The following is a 10,670-nucleotide window of genomic DNA, read 5'->3' on the forward strand; positions in this document are numbered from 1 at the left end:
GAGAGTGAAAAGACAGCCTGCAGTATGGCAGAAAATATTTGCAGATCATGTTTCTTTTTTTTTTTTAAAGATTTTATTTATTTATTTTTAGAGAGGGAAGGGAGGGAGATAGAGAGAGAGAGACAGAGAAACTTCAATGTGCGGTTGCTGGGGGTTATGGCCTGCAACCCAGGAATGTACCCTGGCTGGGAATCGAACCTGGGACACTTTGGTTCCCAGCCCACACTCAATCCACTGAGCTACACCAGCCAGGGCTCAGATCATGTTTCTGATACAGGGTTAATATCTAAAGCACAAAAAGAACTATAGCTCAAAGACAAAAGCCAAACAACCCAACTGAAAAAGGGCAAAGGACTTGAATAGACATTTCTCCAAAGAAGACATGGCCAATGAACACATGAAAGGATGCTCAGCATCATTAATTATTAGGGAAATGTAAATCAAAACCACAATGTGATATCACTTCATACCCACAAGGATGAAAAAAAAGATATTATTTATTTATTTTTAGAGAGAGGGGAAGGGAGGGAGAAAGAGAGGGAGAGAAATATCAATGTGTGGTTGCCTCTTGCGCACCCCCTGCTGGAGACCTGACCTGGCCTGCAGCCCAGGCCTGTGTCCTGACTGGGAATGAACCAGCCACCCTTTGGTTTGCAGGCCAGTGCTCAATCCACTGAGCCACACCAGCCAGGGCTAGGATGAATTTTTTAAAAAGGAAAATAACAAATGTTGGCTTGGATATGAAGTACTAGAACTTTTGTGCTTTGCTAGTAGAAATTAAAAATGGTGCAGCTGCTAACACAAATAGCCTGACCATTCCTCAAAAAATTAAACATGGAATTACCATATGATCCAGCATTTCTGCTCCTGGGTGTATGCCAAAGGAATTGAAAACAGGCACTCAAGGAGAGATCTGCACTCCCACATTTGTGGCGGAATTATTCACAATAGCCAAAAGGTGGAAGTAAAATTTAAGTGTCCATGGACAGATGACTACCACAAAATAAGGTATATGCATATAATAAAATATTATTATATTATTCCACATTAAAAAATGTTAAGATATTATTTTATTTTTAGAGACAAGGGAAGGGAGGGAGACAAAGAGAGAAACATCAATGTGTGGTTGACTCTCATGCACCTGCAACTGGGGACCTGGTCTGCAACCCAGGAATGTGCCCTTACTGGGAATTGAACCTGTGACCCTTTAGTTTGCAGGCTGGCACTCAATCTACTGAGCCATACCAGCAAGGTCTACTTTAAAATTTTCAACATGTGCTTCAACATGTATAAACCTTCATGGCACTATGCTAAGTGAAATATGCCAGACATCAAAGAACAAATACTGTATGATTCCACTTATAGAAGATACCTACAGTAGTCACACTCATAGAAACAGAAGGTAGAATGTTGGTTGCTACTGGGGAGAGGAGAGAGGGAGAAGTTATGTTTAATGGCTACAGCATTGTAGTTTGGGAAAATGAAAAAAGTTCTAGAGATAGATGGAGGTGACAGTTGTACAGCAATGTGAATGTTCTTAATGTCATAAAACTCTGCCTTTAAAAATGGTAAATTTTATGTTGTGAATATTTTACCATGATAAAAGAAAAAAGAACTCTACCCTCATGTCTTCGCATGGCTAGTACTTATTATTATTCAGTTTTCAGCTCAAATGGTATCTCCTCAAGGAAACTTCCCTATACTCTATGTAATTTCCTTGTAAGATATATGACTATCTGAACTGTTCTTACTTACTAATTTATATAAATATTTATCATATGTCTTCATCAGAATGTCAGCTTGCTGAGGATAAGGTCCTATCTAATTCAAAGCTGTATCTAACACTTAGTTCTTGGCACATGGTAGATGCTCAATAACTGTGGAATACACGAATAAAAACAGCTTAGTGAGAAAAAGATGTTCCACCGGAGGTTGTACTAGTGCATATACTTCATGGGAAATTTAAATGTACACTGAGTATTCAAAGACAAAGTGAAACTGAAAATTTAACTTCACCAGTATTAGCTGGGTGGTGGAGTGAGAGGGCATGAAGAAGAAATGAATCGATTATATTTGGTAAAATATTTCCTTTCATTGGCTTTCCGTATGACCTCCCTTCTCCACCTCCCGATTCCCAGGACTTCAGCAAACCCTCTTTCCTCTTTGTGCATCACCTGCCCATGCCTGCTGTCTGTGGCTGCTTTTGTGCTGCAGTGCTAGAGTACAGTGGTTATAACAGCAGCTGCATGGCCCATAAGGCTAACATCTGTACTATCTAGCTTTTTACAGAAAAATTGCTACCCAAACTCTAATGTGGATAAATATAACAGACAAGATATGTTTGTTTACTCTTTTCCAAGAACTCTTGTGATACTCACTCAAGTCAATCTAGAAATACTTATTGAGCACCTACTATGTTTTAGGCACTGTCTTAGGCACTGGGGATAGAGCAGTAAATGAACTAGAACCCTGCTCTTGTACAGCTCACCTTCTAATGGGAGAAGAGAGATGGTAAATAATGACCAAGTAATATAGTATGTTAGGTGAGAAAGGCTAGAGAGAAAAAATATAGTAAGGGAAGAGGTAATCAGAAAGGCTCAAACGTGTTTTGCAACTTTATTTAAATAGAGTGGAAGAAAGTATTTGGGGAGAGGCAATGGAGGCAGACGTGTGTTTAAATGTTAGAAAAATACCTAGCAGGCCAGTGTAGATGGAGGAGCTGTTTCTCTCCATGGTCTCTACACCTGGGCATTCTGGCTCTGTGCAACGTTAGCTTCTCGTTGAAGGCATATGCCTCGTGCCATAGGACAGAAACCCAACCTTCCACAGTGTCCCAGCTGGCAGTATAACTGAGCCTTCAACAGGCCAGTTTGCTGTTCTGTCAAGCCAGCTGCCTCTGCATGAGGAGAGTATGTAGTGGATAGTGAGAGCATGAGCCCATTTTTCAAACCTCCTTGGTCGTAACATAGACCCATGGTCAGAGCAGGGTTACATTGGATACCATGGCCATAGATGAGCCATTCTCTAACTTCATGATAATCCATTGTGAGAAGCTCTGCAGGCAGGGAGAGTAAGTGTTTACCCAGAATATGTTGCTATCCCTGAGAGCAAAAAGAGCTGTTCTCTTTATGATGGGAGGAACCTACCATAATTAACTGCTATGAGGTGGCCAGATGTTGCCCTGGACAGAGGTGCCATATCATGGCTTAGTATTGGCTTCTGCTGTTGGCAGACTGGACACTCAGCACTAGATACAGACAGACTGGCCTTGGGGAGGTGAGACCCATACTATTGCTCACACTTCCTTCCATACCCCGCTGTTACAATCACTTGAATACGGAACCACTGAGCAAGCACTGGCATGCCTGAAGAAAGAGGCATCCTGGCATTCACAAAGTAGATCCTCTTGCTTATCTGCTGTTTGACAGGCCCCACCATCATGGGTCCTCTCTGATGGGTATATACACAACACACAAATATTTTCACACTTTGTGCCACTGCAAGAGATCCATACACAGTGCATCTTGTTACCAATTTTTCAAATAATTCTTCTGAGTCTCCAACGAGCTGGACAATCCAGTAGCCACTGCCCACAAATCAATATGGATATCTCAGGCCATGAAATAAATAGCCAACTGTATCCATCAAAGTTCTGTCCACATGGAGGGTTTCCCTTCTGCATGGTCCTCTGTGGTCATGCTTGAGTGCCACATCGGTCAGTGTGGCACCATTTGCGGATCCATCTGAGAACTAGACCTGCACTTTATTCTCCTCTGTGAACTGCTCACTGGGAATTCCCCAACAGGACACTCATACAGGTTGGAGGAAAGGTAGGGAAGTGTTAGGATAAGGTACTTGGTAGCTGGAGCCAGTCGGTCATACATATGACTGTGCCTCCTGGACCTGCAGGTGCCTGCTCTCCTGTATACTGCTCCCATGTTATGAGAGGAAAGTTGCTGGATGTGTATGTCTGGTCTTGTGGTTCTTGATGGGAAATTCAGGTTGCGTAGTCACTCAGTGCCATGTGGTCATATTTTCAGTCTCAAAAACTAGGGCCACAAGCTGCTTTTCAAGGGGAGACTATTGGTTATCAGAGAAGGATATGGTTTTCCCAAACCCCTGGAGGTCTGTGCCATGGGGATCCTACTAAGAATTCCCTCCAGCCATACCATACACAGTCCCTGTCTGCAGCACACCCTTCTAATACCATTTGGTCTGCCAGGTCCCAGCGCCCAAGTAGCAGAGCAGCTCCTCTTGAAGCCTGGAGGCCTTTCTTCACACCTGGTCCCACTCAAAAATGGTAGCTTTACAAATTATCAAATGAATGGGTTAGAGCAGCTGTTCAAAGGTTGCATAGGTTGCCTTCACATTTGAAAGAGGCCCACCAAGTATGGGATGTGTTTTTTTCCTGCATGATGGGAGTGCAAGATACTGCAACTTGTGTCTCATTTTCAAAAGGCTGCCTTAACATGTGCCAGACGGTAAAGACCTACTAAATTTTGTAGGGTTTAACCCTCACCCCTTTGTACCTAAATATGTAAATATGGTATTTTTGATGCTTGTTTTTTTTCTGCTTACCAGATCTAATTGGCATAACGATGTTAATATACAGGATCAGCATGACGTCCTCTGGGATATCAGGATCAAGGTCCCTCTTAACTATATTATGATGATGAGAGAGAGGACACACATATAAATGTACACTGTTGTTTCTGCTATGTATATGCAAATTGCATTTGACTTTCCATATTGATTAGAAAGGAGAAAGCATTTGATAGGTCAGTCATTGATTACTAGACATCAGGTGCTGTATTGTTTCCACTAAAGATGCCGCATCTGAACTGCTGCTGAGATCGGCATCGCCACCTGATTAAGATCACAATAAATGACTGCCGTTCTGTATGATCCATCTGACTTATACCAGGTAAGAAAGGTGAGTTCGATGGGGAGTTTGGAGAAATCGGTGCCCCTATATCATCAGTCTCTGTTGTCAGCATTAGTCCCTGCAGCTCTCAGGGATGTGGTATTACATTTGGGTTCCTGACTGGGTAGAGGGGAGGGAGAGGTGGGAGGGCAGTTCCAGGGGATTCCACGTGATGCTTCCTACCGTAACAGCTGTCACTCCATGTGGGGGTCCATTGTTAGACTAACTTAGGCCAAGACTCTCCCCTATCTGCTGATCTCCACAAGTTTTCCAGTGCTTCTGTGGATTATTAGATATTACCTCTGAAATTACACTGACCCTCAGCAACACAAAATGCCACCAGGTTAAACAATTCAGAAGAATGACTTGTGGAGATCAGCAGACAGGGGATCTAATAATCCACAGAAGCATTGAATATTTTCTTTGCTCAAGTGTATAGTCACCCAGCAAATTTTTCTGGGGAAGCACTACTTAAGATGAATCCCTAGACCAGAAAGATTAGCAACACTTGGGAACTTATTAAAAATGCAAATTCAGCCCTGGCCACTATGGCCCAGTTGGTTGGAGATCATCCTGAAACTGAAAGGTTGTGGGTTCGATTCCTGGTCAGAGCACATACCTAGGTTGTGGGCTCAGTCCCCTGTCTGGCAGGGGCAGGATCCCTGGTCTGGATACATAGGATCCCCGGTCTCAGTGTGGGAGGCAACCAATGAATGCTTCTGTCTCACATCAATGTTTCTCTTTCTCTCCCTTCCTCTCTTTCTAAAAGCAATGAAAAAAAAAATGTCCTTGGGTGAGGATAAAAAATGCAAATTTATAGGTATTACTCCAGTTATACTAAACCAGGATCCTGGGAATAGGTCCCAAGAATTAGTGTTTTAGTGAGAATCTCAGCACATTAAAAGGTTGAGAAGCACTGTCTCAAATCAGTGGTTCTTAACCAGGAGTGAGTTTGCCCCTCAGGGTTGCCAAACAGACAACGGGGTACCCAGTTAAATTTTAATTTCAGATAAACAACAAATAATGTTTAGTATGAGTATGCCCCCATGCAATCATTTGAATCTGAAACTCAAGTTTATCTGTATTTTTATTTTATTTAATTCTGGTAACCTGCCTCCCCACGGAGGACTGGGCAATGGTTGGCAAGCACTTTGGCTGTCCTGGCTGGGGAAAGGGATGTATGTGAGCACTACTGACATCTAGTGGGCAGAGACCAGATACGCTGCTAAACATCTGGCAATGTTCAGGACACTCCCACATCAAAGAAACACCCAGTCCAAAGTGTAAGCAGGGCCATGGTTAAGAAACATGGGCTTGAAGGAAGATTTATGGTACACACCTATGGCTCTATTGCAAGATCTTTTCTTGAAAATACTCAGATTTCCCCTCAGAGGGGCTCTCAGTCTCTAAACTGACTCAGGTCTGAATGTTGGGTACAAGGCACACTTTGGCAATTTCAGTTAGGTTCTGCCTAGCAGACAGATTTTTTTCACCTACAGATGTTGGGCAGCATCTTAGTAAGCTGTCAATTTGTGATTCCTTGGGGCACCATTATCAATTAGTCATTGGCACAAAGCACAGCAGGTCAAAACACCGATTCTGTGCTCCATCCCTCTGGCCCCCTTTGGCAGTTGCACTAGACCTGGCCTTTACCACGCCGAACACCATTATTCCCACTGAGGTTAGGCCAGAGGCCTCACTCACCAGGACCTCTGACCTACAGAGCTCTTCAAGGATGCTGGTATGCCTGCCTCACAAATGTATTTCTAGTGTCTTGGTGACCTCCCTGGAGAGATCTGGTTAAGAGGTAGCTAAGTAGGTTGTTTGTAAGGGTCTATTTCTGTATCTCCAAAACTTTTTTTTTTTTTTGCTACAGCATGCTAGGCAATTGCTGGCATTTCAACTTTATTAACACGACACTATCATTGAGTGCTGGCTTTTGTCAGCTAATCTTTTCAAACTGTTAGCACTATCCTCCATGTTCCAACCAATGCATTATACTCCAAAACCTGGGTGTATTTACCCAAGTCAATGTGTTCAGTTGAGATTTTTTTCTTGTTTCTTGAGGTTGGCCTCTGTATTTCTGTGGTGTCAGTTGTCACTTCAACCTTTTCATTTCTGATTTTATTTATTTGGGTCCTCTCTCTTTTTTTCTTGAGTCCGGTTAAAGGTTTATTAATTTTGTTTATCTTTTCAAAGTACCAGCTCTTGGTTTCATTGATCTTTTGTATTTTGTTTATTTCTGCTCTGATCTTTTTTTTTCTTCCTTCTACTCACTTTAGGCTTTGTTTGTTGTTCTTTTTCTAGTTCCTTTAGGCACATAGTTAGATTGATTATTTGAGATTTTCCCACATTCATGAATTTGGCTTGATTATTATATTGGCTTGATATTTGGCCAATGGAATTTATCTCCATTGGCTTGACACCCTTAGAATCTACACTCTTGGCTCCTCCCCAGGCTTCCACAGACACTGGCGGGCAGCCCCCAGTTCTTTCCAGTAATCTGTGCTTGGCTGGTAGGCCTCCTTCCTGGCACCATCAGCTGTGTCACCAGGATGTCTGCTTTAGCTGGGTAGTGGTTCCCCCTTCTAAAGCTGTGGGGGTCCCCACTCTGGCAAAGCTGCATGGCTTTCCTTTCTATTGCCACAGCCACATGATTCTCTGCAGTGCCACAGCCGAGTGGTCCTCTCTCTGCACTGTCACAGATGTGTGGTCCTCTCTGCACAATGACTTCGTGAGTCTCCATTCTGGCAAAGCCACATGGTTCTTTCCTGCACTGGCTGCCACATCTTGGTTTAAATCCCTGCACCAATCTTCCTCTGCAGCCCCATTTCCCATTCATCCCACAGTTGGCTACACTTGCCAGCACTCTCATATGCTTCCAGCTTTACTGGGTTGCCATCATGAGCCTGGGCAGGTGTGGCCCCAAGTCATGGAACCAATCATCTCCGAGCTCCCATGCAAGCGCTGTAACTCAGGTGACCTGCCCCCCAGTTACATCTTGGTGGGGAAATTACTTCCATTCCCCTGGCTCAGAGCATGGCCACAGCTGTTTAACATATCTATGCAACCAGTTAAAGGTTATAGATATGTTAAATGACCACACCAGAGGTTAGCTGCAAAGCTGTTGCTATGCAAAACAGCTCTCATTGGCCCTGCTCCATGTGACCCTTCCCCCAACCCAGACCTGTGCGGGGGAGGGTGAGGACATCCTAATATTTCCTGAACACCTTGAGTTCTGGACCCCATTCCAAATTCCTATTTGGGTACCCCCCTCTTGGCTGCACCCTGTTACAATACTATCTATATATCTGATGATGTAGAAGAGAAAGGGGAAAGTTGTTCTCACTGAATGAGGAAAGAGGAGATGGGATTTACTGAAGAGAGAAGACATTGCCTTTGGCCTTAGACTGGAGCATGGGCACAATAATAGGAGGGAAGGAAGGCTGTGCTTGTAGGTGAGCACGTATATTGCAGGGAACCTAGAAGTCTCTTCCACTTGCTTGAATTTTCTTAGTAAAATAGGGAATAAGGTTATCAGCTGAGAATGACTATGGGAGAGGGTACTGAGGAGGAAGAAATCACGACATACTAAAAGAGGAAAGTAGAAAAGGGAATGGGATAGGGAAATAGGGTAAGAGTTGCTGGGCACCATTGAGAAGTCCCAGCATTAACATTCTTGATCATGAAGTTTAAAATCAGACAAATCATTATTCTTATGTGTTTTTCTCTACCCACATTCAGCTGCAGAGATGTAGGCCTAGAGTGGGGGAGATTTTAGCTAGAGTTTGAAGTTTTGCCAAGCAAGTGTCAATACAAAAGGTGAGTGAGGGAGTTAAGGTTGTTTGTAAGGGTGCTACTATAATGAATGATGTTGAAATTTCAGCTGGTATGGAGACTGAAGAGAACAGTGAAGGATAAGGCATTGTAAAATACTAGTAAAATTAATGGATAGTGAATCCTGTGGGGGCCAAAAGTTTAATGGAGTTGGGTTATTAGAAGGACCTAGGCGGAAAGATGAGATCGGGTAGTCAGGGAGTGAGATACACAACATAAAATTGATAATGAGAATGTCTGTGTTATGTCCTGGGAGTGCACAGCAGAGGCAGGGTGGGAAACAAAGCATTAGAGAAGTTCAGGGTAGTCAGAGGCCAGAATACTGGGAAAATCACCTATGTGTCTATTGAATGCACCAAGAAGTTAGACAGAAGCAGCGTTAGAGAGTGTGACAGTGTACCAGATAGGGGAAGAGGGTCCTGGAGTCCAAAGTTAGCAACAACCGTCACGGACATTCAGTGATTAGTCTGAAGACATGAAATTCAAAGCTGAGATCTTCTGGGGGGAAGTGGGTAGGTGATCCACTTTGGGATGTTCATGTTTTCATGGTGGTTTCTCCTCTCAGAATAGCGTATCAGAATGTGAAATCCACCAAGGTAACCTCAAAAAAACGGTTTTTTTCCTGTAAAGACTTTTCATGCTTTAATCAAAAGAGGGCGCCAGAGCCTAGCCAAAAATTATTTGTGTTTTCCTCTAAGGCTAGGGCAACCATATTTACTTTTAAAATTTATTTATTTATTTTATTATATTTTTATTGATTATGCATTACAGTTGTCATGATTTTCTTCCTTTGTGCCTCCTCCACCCAGCGCCCCCCACTCCCACAGGCAATCCCCATACCATTGTTCATGCCTGTAAGTTCTTTGGCTACTCCATTTCCTATATTTAACTTACATCTTGCCATATGTAATGCACACTTTTTTGCCCACATTTTTTAGGGAAAAATAAGGAGGCACATTATACATGGGTAGTACTGATTCTGTATCTATATAAATGTTTTTCATTATTTTATTTATGCTTCTGTGTTAAAAGTGTGGCTCTACAAAGCAATAATGATATCCATATGCAAAATAATACCCTAGAATATGATAATTGGTTTTGTTTCTAAATATAAATAAATAAAAATTTGAATTAAAAAATTAAAATGAAAGATTTTCTTTCCTGAAAGTATGAGGCAAAAACATGGGTGTGTTCTATACACAGGAGCACATTATACATGGCAAAGTACGGTACCTATTTATACTTCTTAATCCCTCACATCTTCATGCATTCCCCCATGCCCCCCTCCCATCTGGCAACCATCAAAACACTCTCTATATCTATGACTCTGTCTCTGTTCTTCTTGCTTAGTTTGTTTTTTCTTTTAGATTCAATTGTTGATGGATTTGTATTTTTTGCAATTTAATTGTTCATAGTTTTGATCTTGTTTTCTTAAATAAGTCCCTTTAATATTTCATATAATCATGGTTTGGGATAATGAGCTCCTTTAGTTTTTTCTTGTCTGGGAAGCTCTTTATCTGCCCTTCTATTCTAAATGATAGCTTTGCTGAGTAGAATAATCTTGGCTTTAGGTTCCCACTTTTCATGACTTTGAATATTCCTTGTCAATCCCTTCTAGCCTGCAAAGTTTCTTTCAAGAAATCAGCTGACAGTCTTACGGGAACTCTCCCGTAGGTAACTAACCTCTTTTTGCTTGCTGCTTTTAAGATTCTCTCTTTACCTTTAATTTTTGGCATTTCACTTATGATGTGTCTTGGAGTGGGCCTTTTTGCATTCATCTTGTTTGGGAATCTCTGTGCTTCCTGTACTTGCGTGTCTATTACTTTCACCATATTATGGAAGTTTTCTTTCATTATTTTTTCAAATAGACTTATAATTTCTTGCTCTTTCTCTTCTCCTTCTGACACCC

This window comes from Phyllostomus discolor, chromosome 1 (genome assembly GCF_004126475.2).
Source record: "Phyllostomus discolor isolate MPI-MPIP mPhyDis1 chromosome 1, mPhyDis1.pri.v3, whole genome shotgun sequence".
Classification (NCBI taxonomy): domain Eukaryota; kingdom Metazoa; phylum Chordata; class Mammalia; order Chiroptera; family Phyllostomidae; genus Phyllostomus; species Phyllostomus discolor.